This window comes from Sus scrofa, chromosome 6 (genome assembly GCF_000003025.6).
Source record: "Sus scrofa isolate TJ Tabasco breed Duroc chromosome 6, Sscrofa11.1, whole genome shotgun sequence".
Taxonomy (NCBI): domain Eukaryota; kingdom Metazoa; phylum Chordata; class Mammalia; order Artiodactyla; family Suidae; genus Sus; species Sus scrofa.
This window is the reverse complement of record NC_010448.4, coordinates 151,512,352-151,534,829: the sequence shown is the minus strand read 5'-3', so window position 1 is coordinate 151,534,829 and position 22,478 is coordinate 151,512,352. Positions and strand designations below refer to the sequence as shown.

General features: G+C 39.1%; 1 long non-coding RNA gene across 9 annotated transcripts in view; it reads right to left on the bottom strand.

Annotated features, from left to right (window-relative positions):
* Nucleotides 1-22,478, bottom strand: part of LOC110261419 — a 137,352-nt gene that overhangs the window by 26,175 nt on the left and 88,699 nt on the right. For 4 of the 9 annotated variants that reach the window (XR_002345476.1, XR_002345469.1, XR_002345470.1 and 1 more), the window contains one exon: nucleotides 8,087-8,151. This is a non-coding gene — a long non-coding RNA (uncharacterized LOC110261419). Of the gene's footprint in view, nucleotides 1-1,518; nucleotides 1,621-8,086; nucleotides 8,152-14,027; nucleotides 14,095-22,478 lie in introns of all 9 variants that reach the window. The other 5 variants (XR_002345471.1, XR_002345473.1, XR_002345472.1 and 2 more) reach the window with 3 other exon arrangements.

Here is a 22,478-nt window from a genome sequence, read left to right as displayed (position 1 = left end):
TCTGAGAACAGCATGCTTTCCTGTCTGGCTTACAAAATTTGTTTCCATTCAGACTAATCCTAAAGTGAATATTCAGCTCTGACCTCCAGTGCCTCCCCCCACATCCCATGAAGCAGAGCTGTGCATGAAACCGACACAGCTGATTTTGTATCAGCCCATCATGTTATTAGTCAGTTAGGCCTTGGGAAGCTGACAGAGAAGCAGATGTTAGGAATATTATACATAGTATAACTATCATAATGATGTGCAGTTGTCAAAAGCATCTATTTTCTTAGTTAAAAAGAAGAGCATTTTATGTGGAAATTTCTTACAAAGTCGATTTTTCAGCCCAGAGCCAGAGGAGAGAGTAAACACAAGAAGCCCAAGGAAAGGTAGATGGAAGCAGAGGGTGAATGTTTAGTCTGTGTCTAATAGTCTGCAAAGAACATATGCAATTTGGGAAGATTATGGAGGGAACTGCCAAGGCCAAGCAAGCTCTCTCTGAGGTATGCACTTGATATATTTAGAAAGCATTAGCTGGCACTCACTGAGCTAAGTTGCCCTTTGATCTGCCCAAGTGTGAATTGCACACAGAAGCAAAGAAAGGACACACTTTCTAGTAAGCTCCTACTATGTGTCAGGTGCTACATCCCCCTTACAATTATCAGCTAATCCTGAGAAAAAGTATTACAAGAGAAATATTTTCTCTTCTTCTTGCAACTGAGCAAATTAGTCTCGAAAATATGCCCAAAGTTGTGCTTATAAGATGCATGGTCAGAATTCAAATCCACCCATGACTAGCACCAAAGCCCTTTCAACTCTTACAGCTTCCCCTCTGAGAATGTTTAGGACTCTCGTCAGGCATCACATAACATTTAGGCTGGTACTCCCAAATCTGTGAGGGCAGGGACTATTATTTAATTCCAACTACTACTTTTAAAGTATCTAAAATACAGTGGGTACTCAATGATTTTTTCTAAAAATTCTTTCATATATTTTATGTTTTAGCATAATTTTAGGTTCACAGCAAAATTGAAGGAAGGTACATATACCTCCTATCCCCCCAGTGCAAGGCTCCCCCACCATCAACATCTCACACTAGAGTGGATACTTATTACAATCAATGGACCTGCACTGAAACAGCATCATGACCCAAGGTTCACAGTTTACATTAAGGTTCACTCTTGGTGTCGTACAGTCTAATGGTTTTGGCAAATGTGTAATGACATGTATGTATCCACCATTTTAGCATCATAGAGAATAGTTTCACCGTCCTAAAATTCTTATCTTTCACCCTATTCATCCCTCCCTTGCCCACAACACCTGGCAACCATTGATTTCTTGCTGTCTCCATAGTTTTGCGTTTTCTAGAATGCCATATAGTTAGACTCATCCGCATGTAGCCTTCACATATTGCCTTCTTTTACTTGATAGCATACATTTAAGGTCTCTCCATTGTTTTCATAGGTTTATAGCTCTTTTTTAGTGCTGAGTAATATTCCAATGTCTGGAGGTACCACAGTTTACTTATCCATTTACCTGCTGAAGACCATCTTAGTTGCTTCCAAGTTTCAGCAATATGAATGAAGCTGCTATACACATCTGTGTTCAGGTTTTTGTGTAGACATAAGTTTTCAGTTCCTTTGGATAAACATCAAAGAATGTGACTGATGAATCATATTGTAAGAGTATGTTTAGTTTTCTAAGAAACTACGAAACTGTCTTCCAAAGTGGCTGTGCCATTTTGCATTCTCCTCAGCAATGAATGAGAGTTCCCATTGTTCCACTTCCCCACCAGCATTTTGTGCTGTCAGTGTTTTGGATTTTCTCCATTCTAATGGATGCATACTCCACAAATATTTTTTCAGTAAACAAATTTTAAATCATAAATTAAGACAAAATGAAATTCTAAAAAATAGTTATAAAATCTATTCTTTACATTATTACTTTTAAAAGACTGAGAATAAAAGCAAAGCTTCCACAATCAAACTCTAACCTATCACTTAGGTTAGAGTTTATCACTCACAATCTTCAAGCCAAATGGTTCCATCTGTTCCAGGCAGGTTACTCACTAAGTGTATGTGTATACTGGAGTTAGGGGTAATAGGAATATGTTCTAGAATCTTAGTCTAAGATCCTTATCATGACTACATTTTATTCTTCTCTAAGCTACAATATTCTTCTCCTTAATTTGAGATGAAATATAATCATATCTCTTTTATCATCATACTTGATTGCTATGGAGACTGTTGCCATTATTAAAGAATAAGACAGTACCTCTGTATTGACATGCTTCTATTTATAAGCCTTCCAGACATTAAGCATAGTAAACCTACAATAACTTAGAGTGGCAAACACAAATAGAACAATATGAAATTATGAAATAAACCCAAATGCACAGATAGTATATAATAAGTGGCATTTCAGTTTTAGGAAAACTATCAGTGAATAAATAGAATTAGTGTGATAGGTTATAATGGGAGAAAATTTTAGTTCCTACTTCATACCTTACACACAAATTAATTCCAGAAGTATCAAAGTTTTCAATAATTTAAAAGGAAACTAAAATAGACTAGAGGAAAATTTATGATTTATTTTAACAATCTAGGAGTAGGGAAGCCTTTACGAAGAATAACACAAAACCTTGAAACTTTAAATAGGTCAGTAATTTGACCACATAAAAATAAAATATTTATGAATGGCTAAAAATAGTCAGAAGACAAATGAAATTTTTGGGAAAATATGTTTGCAATTCATATCATATCAAAGAGCTGTTTTTCCAAACATATAAAGAGTGTTCAGAGAAAAATAGTAGAAAATATCTCTAATCCCACAGAAAATGCTCAAGTGTACATAGTTTACAGAAGAATACAAATGGGTTTTTAAAATAAGAAATAATGCTAATGTCACTCATGTGAGAAAATTACTGGGACACCATTTTTCTCTTGCAAATTGGCAATGATCCATATTTTGAAAATATGTTTGGATGGTAAGGAAATGAAGCATTCTTGGATATTGCTGATGGAATTGTACATTATTATAAACACACGGGAGGACAAATGGGAAGTACCTTTCAAAATTACACCAGTACATACCATTTGACCTAGCAATTCCACTTCCTTGTATTCATCAAGCAGATATACCTACACATACGCTTGTGCTTTTTATGCAAATCCCATCTAAATAAGGACTGAGTGGTTAACTAGAACATGGTGCATTCTTACAATGGGATACCACGTAATCATAAAAAAGGACAAGAAAACATTTTATGTCCTACAATCAAGATGTGTTTTTTGTTTGTTTGTTTTTTTTTGTTTTTTTTTTTTTTTTTGTCTTTTGTCTTTTTTTGTTGTTGCTGTTGCTATTTCTTGGGCCACTCCTGCGGCATATGGAGGTTCCCAGGCTAGGGGTCGCATCGGAGCTGTAGCCACCGGCCTACGCCAGAGCCACAGCAACGCGGGATCCAAGCCGCGTCTGCAACCTACACCACAGCTCATGGCAACGCCGGATCGTTAACCCACCGAGCAAGGGCAGGGACCGAACCCGCAACCTCATGGTTCCTAGTCGGATTCGTTAACCACTGCGCCACGACGGGAACTCCCAAGATGTGTTTTTATATTTAAAGAAGCACACGATCTTGAGGGAAACAGTCAGAAATGTAATAGCACATACTACATGATTCCATCCATATGGCCTTTTTGACCAGGAGAAAATAATAGATAATGATAAAAGTAAGGCTGGCAATGATCTCAGAGGGTGACTGGGAAAGGCACAAGGGCAGTTGTTGGGGTCTCGGTAACACATGTCTCAATCCAGGTTATTACTTTGGCATATATTGGGAGAAAAATTCACCACACTGTACACAAGATTTCTGTGCCTTACACCTTATACCTTAATTTTAAAAATACAAACAAGATGCAAAACAGTGTGCATAACATTCTGTATTTTGTACAAAATAAGCAAAAGAGAAAAAGTATGCAGGTCTCTACATGGAATTGTTTAAACTTGCATAAATAGTTCAAGAGGGCCTCACAAGAAATTGATAACACCGGTTACCTCTGAGCAGAGTTCCTGGGTGACCAAGGGCAGAGGTGAGAGGAAGACCCCTCACTACCTACCTTATGCTATTTTTGCATATTAAACCATGTCATTATCTCACCTTACTGCAACATAGACTGAGTTAAAGTCTTAAGAACACACCACCTGAAATTGTCCAAGATCCCTGGGGTTTACTCAGTCCTACTTAAACATACCAGACCAACTGAAAACTGGAAGGTCTGCAGTCAGCCCTTGGTTGGCATTGTCTCTCCTGCCACATGGTGTCACTATTGAAAGCTGGGCCTGTAAGACCTGACAGACAGTTTATCCAACATCTCACCCCTCACCACCTCCAGGGACACAATCGCTTAGACCCATAGGTTGACCAAGTTCACAGGCTCAGACACTCCATTTTATTCATTCATTTAATAAAATTTACAAGTGCCCATTAGGTGTCCACTAACTGTTCCAGGCAAAAGGGACACAGTGGCTCATATTTCTAGTTGAAGAAAACAGATAACAGGCACCTGAACAAAAGAGAGAAAACATGTCAGATGGTGATGTGTGCAAGGCAGAGAAACAAGACAAGGCATAAAGTTTTAAGGTGGATGAGATTTGAATGAAACAAGGAGACAAGCATGGTGGACATCTGGATTTAGAAAGTTTGAGGCAGAGAGCACAGCAAATCCAAAATCCCTGAAATCAGAGCATGTTTCCTATAGCTGAGAAATGTCAAGAAGGCCAGTGTGCTGCAGTATCAAGAACCAAATAGGGAGAGTGAAAATAAGGAAGGAGAGGCAACAGAGCCCAGATCACAGAGGGCCTTGGAGACCCTATAAAGATTTAGACTCTTTAGAGTTCCCATTGTAGCTCAGAGGTAATGAAACCAACTAGGATCCATGAGGAGGCAGGTTCAATCCCAGGCCTTGCTCCATGAGTTAAGGATCCGGCATTGCCATGAACTACGGTGCAGGTCACAGACATGGCTCATATCTGGCCTTGCTATGACTGTGGTAAAGACCGGCAGCTGCAGCTCGAATTCGACCCCCTAGCCCAGGAAATTCTGTATGCCACTGGTGTTACCCTAAAAAGCAAAAAAAAAAAAAAAAAAATTCATTCCCTTAATCGAGGGGCCACTTAACTAAACTTCTCTGAACTAAAAAGGGCTTCTTTATCCACGTGTACATACAACTTATCTGCAACTCATCTATATTTTATATCAGATGCCTTACCAAGGCTTCCATGGCACTTCTATGACTTTTTACTACTTTTGTAGATTTCTTAAACATTTTTCCATCTTTGTCTATTCCTTCTCCACTAACATCTGGATTATTTATCTGCTCTTGTATCAAAATATATGCCATCCAACCTTGAATGCCCTGAAATCAAGGCACAGCCTTCTCACCATATACCTTCCCATTATATATAGTTGGAAGACCAAGAGAAAGTCACTTCATTTCTATAAGACTCTGTTTCTTTTCTTTATAATGAATTCCTATCTTTAAAGAACAGAATGAGTGTTATTTATATTTTTCTACAGTTTTCAACTTAAATTGATGATGATAAAAAGGATGATAGTTATCTGGTAATGCCCTGGGATTTTCATACTCTTTGGGGCAGGGGAAGAAGGAAAAAGTTAGCAAGCAAAGTTGAGAAGTGTGAAGCAAATTCTTCACATGCATGTTCTATCAAGAATATATAATGTATACATGTAAGGATAACCTGACCCCCTTGCTGTACAGTGGGAAAATAAAAAAAAAGAAGGAAAGGGAGAAAAGGAAGGCAGGGAGGGAGGGAGGAAAAGAGAAAAGGAAGAGAGAAAGGAGGGAGGGAAAGAAGGAAGGAAGGAATGAAGGGAGGGAGAGAAGAGAAAGAAAAGAAAGGAATATTGACTCATTTTATGATGCTCATAAATTCCTGATAGTACAAGAAAGGAAAAGCCCAACCCCAAAAAAAAAGAATATATATAATGAGTATATATAATGAATATATATTATAAGTCTGAATTGGCTATCAAGTAACTAGTTGTAAAACTGGCAAAACTTATATATCCTCTCTGAGACAATGGTTGCTAACCTGTGAAAGGTAGGCAATAATAATTCTACTCATGGGATTTTTACAAGGAAAGTTTAAATATTATAAGGAACATTTAAATCTAAAGAATATTTAAATATTTAAATTCCACATTTAAATAAGCCTCAGTATTGTATCTGATATCTTGACAGTGACAAATCACTTCATAAACTTAGGTTATATTATCCTCACCACCATCAGGGAGGAAGGTCAGCTGGAGAAGAGTCCATGAAGGATCCAGGGAGGAACTGAGCAAACCAAAAACTCTGGTACAGAAGCCAAGGGAATCCTTAGTTTTTGGAAGTTAAGCCAAAGAGGGTAGATCTAGTGGAGATTCAGACTTGAAATAGTAATATTTCACTCAGGGAAAATTATAAACAAGCATGTGTAAGTTTGTACCAAAAGGATAGTAGAACATAATGATCAAGAGGCTGGATTTTTGTACACAAAAGTTTAGGTTTTAATGCTACCTCTGAACATACTAGCTGTGGATACTCCATTCCCCAAACCTCATTTCCTCATCCACAAGGGAAAAGATAGCAGTGATAGAATCTGGCCACCCATCCAAGATCCCAGTGATATCATCCTCATTGATGCATCAGGAGAGGTCCTTGAGAAGGAGAGCACCATGAAGACAAAGACTCAGAGCCCGGAAACAGATTTTGCTTAAATCCTAACTTAGGTATTTATTATGCGACTTGGGATACGTTTCTTGATCTTTCCAAGCCTGGATTTCCTCAGCTATAAATTGAAGATAATAATCATTTCTGACTTAGACAAGGCAAGCAAAACACAGTTGCAATGACTGGTGCATAGTATGTGCTCAAAAAATGGTGATTACTGTTTATAATTGCTCCTTACCAGGCACTGTGCTACCTGTTGGGGATTCATGTGGATAAGAATATACTTCATACAATGTAACACAACACCTTTCGGCCATTTAAAGGTAAGTGCCATGTTCCTCCACTTCCACTCCAGTCTCCTCTGGTTTCTTAGCTATTCCCCCAAGGACAAAACTTCCCCCAAATAATCCTCTCTTTCCTGGTCTTCACTAGGTGAGCTATTTTTTTCAATACCCTTTCAAAATATGTCACCCACAATGTAAATGAACCTATGTAGAACTAGTATGAGATTCCTTTAAAAACCAATAATGGAGCTACCATATGATCTTTCAATTCCAGTCCTGGGCATGTATCTGGAGAAAAACACAATTCAAAAAGATACATGGACCACAATGTTCATTGCAGCACTATTTACAATAGCCAAGACATGGAAGAAAAGTAAATGTCTAACAACAGATGAATGATAAGGAAAATGTGGTACATATATATAATGGACTATTACTCAGCCATAATAAAGAAGGAAATGATGCCACTCGTAGCAATATGGGTGGACATAGAGATTATCATACTAAGTGAAGTAAGCCAGAGAAACCTAAATATCATATGGTATCACTTATATGTAGAATCTAAAAAATAAATAAAAATAAAAAATAAAAGAGGTATGTGTGTATGTATATATATGTGTGTGTGTATGCATATATATATATATATATATATATGGGAAGGAGTATTTGTGTGCTTGTGTGTGTGTGTGTGTGTGTGTATCTCTCTCTGTCTCTCTGTCTCTGTCTCTCTGTCTCTGTCTCTCTCTCTCTCTCTCTCTCTCTCTATATATATATATATATATATATATACACACATATCACCCACAATGGAGACACTATCCAGACATGATGTGATCAACCTGGAATATCATAGGGTAAGAATTTGGATTTGGTCTCACCCCTATACCTCAGCTAATCTAGCCATACATTTCTTTTAGTTTCTCTATTCTTGCAATAATCACAAAGAAAACTCCCTTAGACCTGATGAATTCATTAGTACAGGGAGAGTACCTGACACAGTATCTTCAGATGTTTTAAGCAAACTTAAGAGTAAAGTAGCAAATATCCTGTATGAGAATTCAAAGTAAAATCAGGAAGAATCCACTATACCTCTTGTCCTTTAAGTTGTAAGGGTGGCCTTCACTGAATACCACAGAGAAGATGGATGTTTCAATCTAGGGGGAAAAACAAAAGTTTTCACGTGACTAAGAACAGAAATATTTCATCAAGAAACAATCATCTGGAGTTCCCTCATGGTTCAGCGGTTAACAAACCCGACCAGGATCCATGAGGATGCACATTTGATCCCTGACCTCACTCAGCAGGTTAAGAATCCAGTGTTGCCCTGAGCTGTGGTGTAGGTTGCAGACGCGGCTCAGATCCCATGTTGCTGTGGCTGTGGCTAGGCGGGCAGCTATAGCTCCAATTCAACCCGTAGCCTGGGAACTTCCATATGCCATGGATGCAGCACTGAAAAACAAACAAACAAAAAGAAGCAATCATCTTTGAGTATATTTTAAAGGCAGACTCCCTAGTAAAGTTGAGATCTTTGTTATTAATGTCAAGTATCCTTTCTCACAGGTCATAAACCCTCCCAGAAGAATAGAGTGGAGAGAGGGCAGATTTATACGTCCTCCCAAGGCCAAGTCTTCTTCTACCCATGCTCCAGATAACCTAAAGGTCATCGAAAACAATAGCTTTGAGATAGCCAACAGGTAATTCCTGCAACCTCTGAATGTAAACACCCCTTTTCAATTTAGAAAAAAAAAAAGTGTCCTAAAATATAGATCCTAGTCTCTGAACATTCACGAGGACAGCGTGGAATTTAATTTTTGATTTATGTGCCTAGGCCTGAGTGTCAGAGGCCTGAGAAATCACAGCTGGATTAAAGAAATGAGCTTAGCATGAAAGTCATATTTTGTTTTATGAAAGGAGCTCAAGCATCAGGGTTTGAATGGCTCAGCACCTCTTTAATCAAACCAGGGATTCTCAGTCCAGGGCTTTGTAAGTGAGCTAATTAGTAATGTGCCAGAGACTTACCTGGTTAATCAAATGATTAATCACTCCATAGACTTCATTTCTCTTGTTTCCTGGCTGTCTTTGGCTCTCCTATTTGGGTTTTTTTTTTTTTTTGTATTTTGGGGGAAATTAGCATTTTAATAGCTGGCAGTCACCATTCAGGGTAAAAAACGTATTGTCCCATTTTAACCATTTTTTGTACAAATAAAAATGAGACAGAGGAGATTTCTTTCCTAGAAGTATGAAAAGAATAGTCTTTGCCTATGGCTTGACCATAAATTGTTAAGCTATTTCTGAGGAAATGTGGCATTTGAGTAGGAGAGAATTTGAAGCTCTATGGAAGGTTTGAGCATTTCTTTACATATATAATCTTGTTTGGAGAAAAGCTTTCTGAAAAATTATATGACCACAAATCAGCTGGATGATATTCTTAAAGTTGATATATCTAAAGCATTAAGGAGCTCAATTATCTTTTTCGAAGATAATATTATAATGGCCCAATTTCAATTCAATCTCTTAAAATAGCTATTAGTCATAAAAACATGTAAGTAGCTAAAAACTACAATAAATTCATCAGTTACCAGCAATTCCCTCATTATATCACTACAATCAGCCATGACAACCACCCTCCCATCCTCTGACGATCCCAGTGGCATTTCGAATGGATGACAATAATAACATCAATTATACATTTGTTTAGAGTAATTCTTTGTGTTTGGATTCCCATTTAGTGTTCTCGTTGCCACACATGCAAAATTTCCATGTGTAGTACAGAGATAGTGATCAAATAAATATTTTCCTTTTTTAAAGGCCAACATAGGTGGATACTGAAGGTGACACAAAGGGATAATGGGCCTCCATCCTGTAAGCCTTCTAGAAAGAATAAATTTCTATGTGAAAATTTTCAAACTGCATAACTTGTTACTTCTTTAAAGATCCTGATTTTCTGCCGTAATGAACTACTGTTTCTGATGGGATGGGATGTAAGTGATGTGGGGGGGGGTATGTGTTTCAATCAAAGGAGAGCTGATGGTTGTAACACTACCAGGTGTAATGTTGTTACTAAACATTACTAGGTGCACTAAAAAGCAAACAAATTTAAAGCAAAAGAGTATTCTTATTACTTCAGCGCAAAATGAAGAAAACATGGAAGGGGTGAGAATATCAGTGGATCAGATTTCATTCACTGTTTCTTTATTAACTACTGTGCCCAAATAATCAGGTCTTCTAGAAGCCTGTAATAAAGGCAGAAATTAGTTCTTGATACATAAGCTTTGATTATCAGGCTCATAAAATGAAAGATTCTTCAACAAAGGTGTCTAATTTAAAGGACTCTTTGGAGAGTTCCCGTTGTGGCTCAGTGGGTTACAAACCTGACTAGAATGCAGGAGGATGCGAGTTCAATCCTTGCCCTCGCTCAGTGGATTAAGGATCTGGCATTGCCATGAGCTGTGATGTAGATCACAGACAAAGCTCAGATCCGGTGTTTCTGTGGCAATGGTGTAGGCTGGCAGCTGCACCTCTAATTTGACCCCTAGCCGGGGAACTTCCATATGCCACAGGTGCACCCCTACAAAGCAAAATAAATAAATAAATAAATATTAAATAAATAACTGACTCTTTGATGACTGGAAAATAGTCATCAAAAGATACTTCAAGATAAAGACTAAGTTTCACTTTACTCCCCAGACAGTTAGCCCATCCAAATAGAGGACCTGGGGAAAAAATTCTACCACTTCTAAGACCAGGCATGTTCCATAGTCAGCAACAGTCCTAGAGCTATTGAGAATAGTGACATGTAATTAGTTTCCCCTCCTTCAGTTTTACCTATCTCCAATCGGTTATCTACCAGCCTCCAAAATGACCTTTTCTAAACACAATCTGACCTGTCTTCACAATCAAGTCAAGCTCCCTTGGACTGGCTACAAGTTTGCCCATGATCTTCCCCCATCACCCTCCTCAGCCTTGTCTCCATCATTTCTCCACTCACTCCGTCTGCCTCTGGATCACACTTACGTGACGAGCCAAAAATTGTGTGATATTTTGCCTCTGTCGGACTAACACCAGCTACCTTTAAGACTTCTTCATGTAAGTTCTGTAAATCCACAGGCAGGTCTAACTCCTGAACAAATCCACTCATGCATAGTTCTACACCTGGGCACGAGGCAGTCCAGGGCTCATGGCTCCTCTATGATATCCAATCAAGTTCTAGACCCAGGCTCATGATTGTTTTACTGCCCAGGCTCACCTTCAGTGACCCAGAGACTTGAACATGCCAAAGCTTCAACACAAGTTTGTGGTCAAATGGAGGAGAGTATTTCTATTCCTTTTGCGTAAATTTCCCAGAATGAAGGGTTGGGGGTGTTACCAAAATGTTTAAATGCAGAGATTCAAATAAAGTAGTTAGTTCTGTTTTCATATATGGCAACTCTGTGCTCCCAAGACACAGCTTTGCAAGCTAGGAGACAAACCCAAATGGCAACCCCTGTGCTGTATTCAGAGCACTCTCTCTCTCTGGCCTGTGAAGGTGAAGTTTGTCACTCTATTAAGAGCTTTAAGTGGGATGCCTTCTCACTAAAGGATAATATTTTTCCCTTGGGAATCTGATGCTATCCACTTCCTAAAAACTGAGGTCACTCTATTGGTTTTCCAGACATGCTGAGATGTATCTGTTTGGATCCCATAAGTAGAGACATGATTTATTTCAGAGGAGGATTCTCCATATCCCCCAAAATAGAGTTCCATCAGGCCTGAGGCTGCAGTTTTCCAGACACCCTCAGACATGCCTAGATCCATGAGTAGACATGGCCCGTGCTCAAGCTGAGACCCAGCTACACCTTAATTTATGGGTTAGGTGGGACAAAAAGTATCTGTGGGAAAGGAGGCATTCGAACCATATTTTGAAGGCAGAGTAGGATTTATGCAAACACTAAAACAAATGATTCATGAAGAGAAAGCATGACAGAGAAAACAGAATCATTATAGAGGCCAAATATCAAAATAATCCATTTTAAACAAATTCTGTTAAGCTGTCCAGAGAAAGACATACTGACGTTCTTAGAGATCCTACTGACTCATGGTAATAACTCAATAAAAATTGTTGAATGAATAAATGAATGAATGAATAAATTTTTCGTTTTCTTTACGCAAATTAAATTTAGCTCTGAGATCCTTTTGGCCAGGGGCAGGGAGGATTTAATTTCAGTCACTTTTGAGGGTGATTTTCTTCCCTGCCTATGGTTTTCAAAATGATGTTGGAGGTTTATAGAATATGCACCGAATGAAGGAACACCCCATGGTGTTTTCCATCCTTATAGTTGCATCCATCCTGTAAGTGATACAACTGGGCAAACAGCCCTCCACCTTCTAGCAGGTGAGGTTGCCCCAGGAGTGGCACCCATTTCCCCAGTGGTGCTCTCTCACCCCACATAGGCCTAGCCACGGATATGACACCTGCTCTAAAAGCCTCAGTGTTAGCAGTCCTCTCATAGACATCTTCCCTTATTTGGTGCTCTGTTTACATAGGTCATGGATCTCTGCCACTTAAAGAAACACCCTAAATCCTAACTAACCCTGTCTGAGTCAGAGAAAGGGAAATCCATCCACTTCTAGATAAACCCCTTTTGTTTCCTTGAACCATAGAACCAGCCTCTCTCTGTGAGTTTATAAGCCCAAATAGAATCATGAGTGCTTCACAATTTCTGTTTTCAGCTCTGACAGATAAAAACTATGAGCAATCCTTTAGGAGTTCCCACTATGACTCAGCGGGTTAAGAACCTAACTAGTATCCATGAGGATGAGGGTTTGAGTCCTGGCCTCACTCAGTGGGTTAAGAATCCGGCTTTGCCATGAGCTGCAGGTTATAGGTCGCAGACACAGCTCAAATCTGGCATTGCTGTGGCTGTGGCATAGACCTGCAGCTGCAGCTGCATTCAACCCCTAGCCCAGGAACTTCCATATGCCACATGCATGGCCCTAAAAAGGAAAAGAAATAAAAATTTTAAATAATTTAAAAATATATAAACAATCCCTTAGACAAGGAACCCAAACTCAGAACAGAGGTGTCGCTTTTATATCAAAGTACCTTGCTCTTTCAAGTATGGCTAGCAGCTGAAATGAAATTCAAAATCATGTTGCAGCATAGTATTTTGCCCCTACCATCACTCTAGCTCCCATGTTCTGTGGAAATAGAGTCCTGGAAGGAACTCTGAATCTGGAGTTGGAAAACTCTACCACCTCGACCCACTTCAGTTCATCATGGCTCCATCTTCTCTAGTGTAAAAGTTATTCCATTGACCTCTCAAAACCATCATGAGGATCAAATGAGAAAAGGAATTTTATAAATGCTGAGGGCTAGACAAAGAGTGCTTGTTAGTGTGGACTGAGCCAAAATTCAGCGGAAACCTAGATTAGCCGTGTCTGCTCCCCTGTGACTCTGAAGAAAAAGTCCTCAGAGTGGCAGTGACCCTTCTGGCCTCAGAACAGGTGGCCCATCCTCTCTTGGGTGATTTCTGCTGCTTCAAGAGCCTAGAGGGAGAAGGAGCCCTAGCGGCCACCCGCAAGAAATGCCAGCCAGAAATGTGATCCCTGGGCCACTGCAGGGCAGGAAAGCAGGTCTATCACCTGCGCAATGTTTGCTGCAGGGCCTTAGGCCTGAAAGGCAGCTTTGTTCAGCTACCAGGTGAGCTGCAAGAGGAAGGTGCCTCTCCAGCCACTGCCACCAGGACCTGCACAAAGCACTCATTCAGAGGCCTCGTCCTGGCCGTGCCCTCTGATGCTGCCTCTGACTTATTAGATTGCCCGTACAGAGATCATTTCCCTGCCTGTGCCCCCCCACTGCTGACCCTGCGACTGCACAATGCCACTCCGAGGGCAGGGGTAGAATATTACATTCCAGAGAGAAAAGGCAATGCTCAGGCTGAAAAGACCAGGCTGCCGTGAAGGACACTCCCCTTCCACCACAGAGCTCCCTGTGTCCCTGCAGACAATAGGCCTCTGTGCAGCCCCATCTCCTAATGCAAGGACTGCTTACATGTTTTCATCTTTGGAAACTTCAAACTGCTCAGTCCCCAGGAACAGCTGTACAAGGAAGCGTCTGTCTAGAATGGAAGGGGAGAAGAAGAGGTGAGATTTGTTCTTTTAAAATAATGTCCCAGCCAGGTTTATTTATTCCAGGGGGCAATGCCAAGTTTTTCCCAGTTTATTCTTTCATTCATTTCAGCAGTCAATATCTATAGATCATCTACAATGTGCTAGGCATCTTGCTAAGATCTCTTGTGAGAGATGCCTTGCCCTAGAGAGAAAAATTAAATAACACTGCCCTCCCCTTAAGCAAATGATGTCCAAGGGTTGGGAAAAGCATTCGGTGTATCGATTTTGTGCTGGGCATCTTTTTCTCACTTTGTGCAGCACCTGGCCTTTGATCTTCATTCTGTCCTGGCTCCTGAATCCCTACTTTATCATCATGTGAAAATAAAAGTCGAAATGTTGGTTTCCCAGGCACTCTTTTACCAGTGGAAATGCAAAACAACATCAACCCTGTGGAGTACAATTTGTCAATAAATAACAAAACTGCGTATGTATTTACTCTTCTACCCAGAGTATTACTTTTATGAAATTACCATCAACCTCTAATAATAAAAAAACTACATATACATAAGGCTATTCAGTGCAGTATCATTTTTATTTCCTAACACCAGAAACTACTTATATATCCAAACATAGGAGACTGGTTCAATAACCCATAGTATTACACAATGGAGTACTATTCTGTTTTAGAAAAGAATAGCGATCACTATATAATGACACAGAGTGAGTTCCAGGAGATGCTGTTAACCGACAAAATCAGAATCCAAAATTACATACATAGTATGCTAGCTTTTATGTAAAATAAAAGGGGAAGTAAGAAAACACAAATCTTTTCTTATCTTTGCCCCCCCCCCGCAAAAAAGGATAAAAACAAGAAAACGACTAAGTTGGATATTATAGGAGTAAGGAAACAGGGAGGAAGGGAGGTAAGGGAGTGACACACTCCTCTGAGCATAACTTTTTATATAGTTTTGACTCTTGGATTCTATAATGGAGGTTTTAAAAATGATGTAAAGGATTTTATTGGGCCAGTTGATAAAGTTGGAATAAGGGCAATAGATTATCATCAAAGTATTCTTCAGCGTTTACTCAAGTTGATCACCACATTGTGGTTTTGGAAGGGAATATCATTGTTCCTAGAAAATAGATACTGTAATATTTAGAATCAAGTCCATAATTTATGCAACTTACCCTCAAATGATTCAGAATATATATGTGTGTGTTTGTGTGTGTGTGTGTGTGTGTGGAAATGATAAAACAAATGGAGCAGAATGTTAACAATAGAAAATCTGAGTAAAGGGCATATAGCTATCCTTGTACTTTTCTTATTTTTATGATTTTTCTTTAAGTTTTAAATTATTTCCAATTTAAAAAATCATTTAATGTTGGATTGGGTTTTCAGTGATTATATTTCATAAGAGAAATGTGAATTTCTCAGATTGTTCTGCTACCCCAGTGAGTATCAGCAGCCTCTTGGCCCACCCATGTACCCTTTTTAAAGTCATTCCTGCAGACTCTGATAAGCAAGGATGCATCCTGGGTTTATTCCTCATTGTATCAGGAAGACAGCAATTGAAGGAAGTTAAAGGGAACACTTGATCAGGCTTGGACCCTGAGTTATCTTGGGTCATTTGGAATAAGAATAGTTACCACATTACGTACCAGGACTATACCAAGAAGTTTATGCATGTAATCTTATTCAATACTCATAACACTGCGAAGGGAGCAATAATGTCCTTGAGAAATATGCTGAGATATAGGGGCTTTAACCTATGAGAAGGGGCAGTGTCATGACTGTGGTTCAGATGGTCTGGTCCCAAAGCCTGTGCTTCTTAACCTCTAGGATTTAAAAACTGTCCCAAAGGTCGAGAGACCAGTTCTACCTGTCAGCTCTTGATTCTGATGCTACATCCTTTATAAAGGCTTCCTTGAACCCCAGGGAGGCATTGATACTGCTTTTCCCATTTTCCCATCTCAGTTGATACCCATCATCCAAAAAACTGATCTTATTGTATTATTGTTTGGCATGTCTGTTTTACTTTTTGGACTCTGACTTCCTTGAGAACAGAAGCTGTCCTTTCTTCTTTATGTTCCCGGCCTCTGTCACAGCACCTGGTCCATGATAGATATTCTTTAAATGCTATTGAGGTTGTATTGGGTTTTGAGAAATATCTCTTGAGCTTTTGAAACACCTCTATAATGTTCTCATTTTATTCTTATAGAAATTGAGGCTTAACCTTGAGCCTTGAGTCAACAGCTTAATAAGATTTCCTGCTCAGGCAAATGTGATCTTAAACCACGTTAACAAAAGAATCATATGTAGAAAGAGAAAATGGATGACCTAATCTACTGGAGCTGATCAGGCTAGGCCCAGAGATAAAAATGGACTTCTACATCTACGCAAAAGCAGATGAAGTCAAACTGGATGGAGTCTGAGAGCTGATGGCTCTCAAAGCCAACTTCTCAATGGAGACCAAAGGGACTAGGAATAAAGCCAGGGGTGCCATGGCTATATTCAAATGCCTTTGTGCATTCAATTTTTCTAGGTGAGCCCCAAAAGATGAACTTCAGCTGATGGGTAGATGTCACCGGGGGAAAGATTTGTATTCAACGTAACAAAAGAATACTATTCTTTGGTACAGCTATCTAAAGATGGAATGAATTGTGAGCTCTCTGTCACTAGAAGGGAGGCAAAAATTGAAGACCACAAGTCAGGAATGTATTAGAGGAGATTCAAGTACCAAAAATGAAGAGAAAAGGCTAGATGAGTGGTTTCTATAATGCTGGTCCTTGGACCAATGCAAAGACATCCCCAGCCCACAGATAAGCAAAAATAAAGACAAAGTAGTAAGTTTTCACAAACATGAATTCATTCAATTTAACCATGGCTCTTAATTATAAAGTTATGTTTTCAGTGTTGAAATTTAATTTTTTAATGACATGAGGATGAGAGGAGATGGTTTTTATAGTGCCCTGACTCAGCAAAGAATAGCAGGTTGAGAAATCTGTGTTGGTTGCCAAAATATCTTTGGAAATTGTAGTGACCCGTGGAAATTTAAAAGCCTATCAGCTAATGGACCAGACAACCTCTAATGACTTCTCCACCCCCAAGAGTGAATGGCTTCATATCTCACAGACTCTGAACCCTGAGTGTCATCATCCAGGTCCAGTACAAATTCACTGGCTTTGGATTCAGACACGCCAGGATCTACACCAAGGTTCAGGTAGTCTCTAGTCTAGGGACTTTGAGCAAATTGCTTAATATCTTTGGGTCTCAGTTTGTTCATCCATAAATAAGGATTAAAAATAATGTCTTTCACTGAAGGATCATAGGCTTTGGAGTTCAAAGCCATACATAGGCCTGTGTGGTGCATAGCACAAATGACTGCAATTCTTTTCACGTCTTCCACCAAGAAGTAGAACCTACTTTTTCATCCTTTCTGTCTGCATCGGTTTTGTCTTGCTTTGAACAAAAGGCTATAGCAGAAACAACACTCTGAACCTGGATCAAAAGTGTCTGCTCGTATCTACTCTGGGTCTTGGAACATTCCCTTTGTGCCATGTGTATGAACTGGGTTGGCCTGCTGGTTAATGAGGCCCAGTCACTCTCACTGCTCCAGTTGACAGCCAGCCAACAGCCAGAGAAGACCATGGAGAGAGGCCATTCAAGACTAGCCTTGCCTCCATCTGACCACAGACGCAAGCGTTTAAGCCCAGGTGACACCAGCCAAGCCTGACCCAGATCATCAAAAATACCCAACTGGAGTTCCCACTGTGGCTCAGTGGTAACGAACCTGACTAATATCCATGAGGATGAAGGATCAATCTCTGGCCTTGCTCAGTGGGTTAAGGATCCAGCGTTTCCATGAGCTGTGGTGTAGGTCACAGACGCAGCTCAGATCTGGTATTGCTGTGACTGTGGCACAGGCCAGTAGCTACAGCTCTGATTTGCCCCCTAGCCTGGTATTTTCCATATGCTGTGGGTGCGGCCATACAAAGGAAAAAAAAAAGGTTGTTTAGTGACTCTCCCATGATCATACAGCCAGTAAGAGACAGATGGAGTGTCCCACCAGTTCGGATGCATCCAGAGCTATTGATCTTTTCTCTAAGGAGTCGCTCTCTGCCTTTGGGATCATCCAAGACATCTCTTCTGTCACGGCAGCCCCCTCTCCACCTCATATCCACTACCTTCCTAGTCAGTCAAGCTCAAGTCATGACTGCCGTCTCAACTGTGCATTTATAGTTGCCTTTTTTCTCCTTGCCTCTAGGTTCACCCTCTTACAACAGCCCCCACAACTGCCAGAGCTACTCCCACGACATGCAGATTAGATTATAGAAAACCCTGCCCTTCAAACTTGGAATTCCCTGACTTCCCATCACAAACACTATAATGGAAACTCATCTATATGGACCAGTACAGATCTGTCTACCTTATCAGCCACTGATTCCAATCCTGGACCCTCCAGGCTGTGCTAACCTTCCTCCAGTTCCCATGGCCACCCACGCTTTTCTCTCCTGAATGTGTTGCCATTTCTCTCCTGAACTCTCTCCAAGGGCTTGAGTTCCTGACAAACTCTAAACTGATCTTCAAATCTTCCTTCAAAAGCCAAATCCTTTGAAAAGTCTTCTCTGAAGCCCTTCCGATTTAGACCATCTTCTCCTATCATTTGTCCTCTCACCCAATTAAAACCAAAACTCACATTATGTTGAAATTGTTGCCTTGTGTATTCTCTCCACAAACTAGAATCAACCACAATTAGTGAGACTTTGTGTTTATACTACACTAATAAAAAGCGTTATTACAGTGGTCTCTGCTGTTTAGTTTAGTGGGCAAGAGATGAAGGCCGAAACCAAGTGAGATGTTGCTAATCAGTTATCAGGCTTCGAACCAGTCAGTATCGTAGCACTGTAGGGTAATAAGTCTCTAATAAACACCTCATTTTTAGATACAATAAAGAACTGCTCAAAGCAAGCAGCTATATCCTGAACTGAAGAAACACTGGGCTACAAAATAATAGAGAGAGAGATGACACAGAAAACCTTAATGGAATAAGAAACAAAACCTGCAGGAAGATGTAGGGAAGTCATTTACCTCAATTTTCGGAGGTGCCAAGGATATAAGGCATTTTCCTTGTGAGTAAGAAAGAGGAAATTTTGTGAGAAACAGCTTCTTTCCAGAGCAGGTGTTAAAGAAATTAAATCTCACAGAGGATGGACCAAGGCCAGAGTTATGATCCACACAGTAAACAAAGAAAAGGTACTCAGCTAGGCCAAGAGCAGGAAGGGATTGGAGAGAGATGAAGTGACACAGAGAAGGCAAAAGGGGCCTCCTGGGTACCACCATGATGGCAGTGAGCAAAAAGTTTATCCTCCCAGACCTTGGGCGGGCTTCCAGAAGACACCTAAATGCTAGAGATGTGGGCTGGTTTTAAGTCACTCTGCAAAGAAATAGTAGCATCATCTGGTTGTCTGGATAGCAGAACCATAAAGACAATTTAATTATTACCTTTCAAGCATAAAGATGAGAGCATTCTCAAGTACATTAAAAACTGAGAAACACAACACCTATGAGCCTTTGGTGAAAAAGGTGCCTGATAACAAAATATACCAAATCAATGATGCCTCAAAATAAAAGAATTCTGAAATGGCAAAGTCACGGTAAAAAGGCTGGTAGTGAGCACTAAATGGATTTGAATATTAATTAAGATTAAACAACTGTAAATTATGGTTATAAATTAGAATATTTATATTATGAATTCTAACAATATAAAATAATTTCACTAAGGAAAAAAATGAGAGATGTGAGGAAAGGATGTGAAGACATAGATGACCTACTATTCTCATATTTCAAAAAGGCTCTAATGGATACTGCCCATCTTGAAGCATGTAATTTGAAAGCAATTTTTCCTCATCCCCTTAATGTATTTCATAGTTTTTCTTAACTTTTGAATGATCTTTTAAAAATAAACATCTTCAAGTCCATGATTTTCTTTTCTGAGGAGATGTTCATTTGTGCTGGATATTAGATTCCAGTTATAAGTGATATCATATGGTATTTGTCTTTGTCTTTCTGGCTCATTTCACTCAGTATGAGATTCTCTAGTTCCATCCATGTTGCTGCAAATGGCATTATGTCATTCTTTTTTATGGCTGAGTAGTATTCCATTGTGTGGCTGCCTGATGGGAGGGGGAGGGAGTGGGAGGGATCGGCAGCTTGGGCTTATCAGACACAACTTAGAATAGATTTACAAGGAGATCCTGCTGAATAGCATTGAGAACTATGTCTAGATACTCATGATTCAACAGAACAAAGGGTGGGGGAAAAAATGTAATTGTAATGTATACATGTAAGGATAACCTGACCCCCTTGCTGTACAGTGGGAAAATAAAATATATATATATATATTAAAAAAAAAGAATAAACATCTTGTAAAGAGACAATCTGAGATTCAGCAATTCCTTGTTTTTTCTTCTATTAGATTCAAGAAAAAAAAAATACTTTGTATTAAAAGTGAGGTGCATATAATGACTATACTTTTATGTAATTATTTCCACAGAGCTTTATCTCTAGGTCTGCGTGTAGTAAAAGAAGTGTGTAAAATAATACATTCTCAAGCTCCCAACGCTAATATATGGATGGAGGAATTTGTGGTGAAATTTTACTTTCTTCTATGAACTTTTCAATACTGCTTGACATTTATTTGTGTTAGGTACCAGATTTACAAATATAATAAAGACATAATTCTTTTTTAAAAAAGATACAAAGGACATAAAATTGATTTCAGTTTTCATGCCCATTCTGGTTGGTTAGTAGAATTGCCTAAAGTACCATATTAAGAAGGACTTTGAGTTACATCAAGGCTCAGCAGAAAAATATACTTTGATTGATTAGTCAGTTTGCCATGGCTCTCAAGAAACAGCGATGCTGCACAAGTTGTACAGTCAACATTCCAAAAGCCTAATAAAAATGAGAGTAATATTTTGTGTATAACAAGTACAGAAGTCAAATAAGGACAGATGCCCACACCATTCATTCAATAAATGTTGACTAAGCAAAGACTGACACATGCTAAATAGTTCACATGCAGCTACAAAGTGCAGTCTGCAGGCAACAACCATGGAAAAATCAAATGATAACTGTATTATACTAATATTTCCACTTAGTATATTTTTGAAGTCTCTAATAACATAAAATATTTTAAAAACAGAAAATTGGAAGAGAATTAACATAGAAGCCATTGTAATTCTAAGAATAACTGTTAGTCCTCCACAGATCCATAAACTTCAGGAAAAATTCCATTGTTGAGAGATGCTTCTTCAATGAAATTCTCATTTTAGGTTTAATAATGAACTTTCAGCATTTATAATGTATGGAGATTATTTTGGTCAAATGAGAACTAAGAATAATTATAGTGATGATTCAATCCAGAAGAGAAAATATTAAACCTAGATCAAGATATATAAACAACTTATACAATTCAACAGCAAAAAAACCAATTGAAAAATGGGCAAAAGACCTGAATAGACATTTCTCCAAAGAAGATATACAGATGGCCAACAAGCACATGAAAAAAATGCTCAGTGATAATATCACTGATTATTAGAGAAATGCAAATCAAAACTGCCATGAGGTACCACCTAGCGCCAGTCAGAATGGCCATCATTAATAAGTCCATAAATAACAAATGCTGGATGGGGTGTGGAGAGAAGGGAACCCTCCTGCACTGTAGGTGGGAATGTAAGCTGGTACAACCACTATGGAAAACAGTATGGAGGTAACTTAGAAAACTATACATAGAACTACCTACCATATGATCCAGCAATCCACTCTTGGGCATATATCCAGATAAAATATCTTTTAAAAAGACACATGCACCCACATGTTCATTGCAGCACTATTCACAATAGCCAAGACATGGAAACAACCTAAATGTCCATTGACAGATGATTGGATTAGGAATACGTTGTATATATACACGATGGAATACTACTCAGCCAATAAAAATAACAAAATAATGCCATTTGCAGCAACATGGATGGAACTAGAGACTCTCATACTAAGTGAAGTAAGTCAGAAAGACAAATACCATATGATATCACTCATATCTGGAATCTAATATAAGTCACAAATGAAACTTTCCACAGAAAAGAAAATCATGGACATGGAGAACAGACTTGTGGTTGCCAAGGGGGAGGGGAGGAAGTGGGATGGATTGGGAATTTGGGGTTAATAAATACAAAGTATTGCCTTTGGAATGGATAAGCAATGAGATCCTGCTCTGCAGCACTGGGAACTATGTCTAATCACTTATGATGGAGCATGATAATGTGAGAAAAAGGAATGTATACATGTATGTGTAACTGGGTCACCATGTTGTACAGTAGAGAATTGACA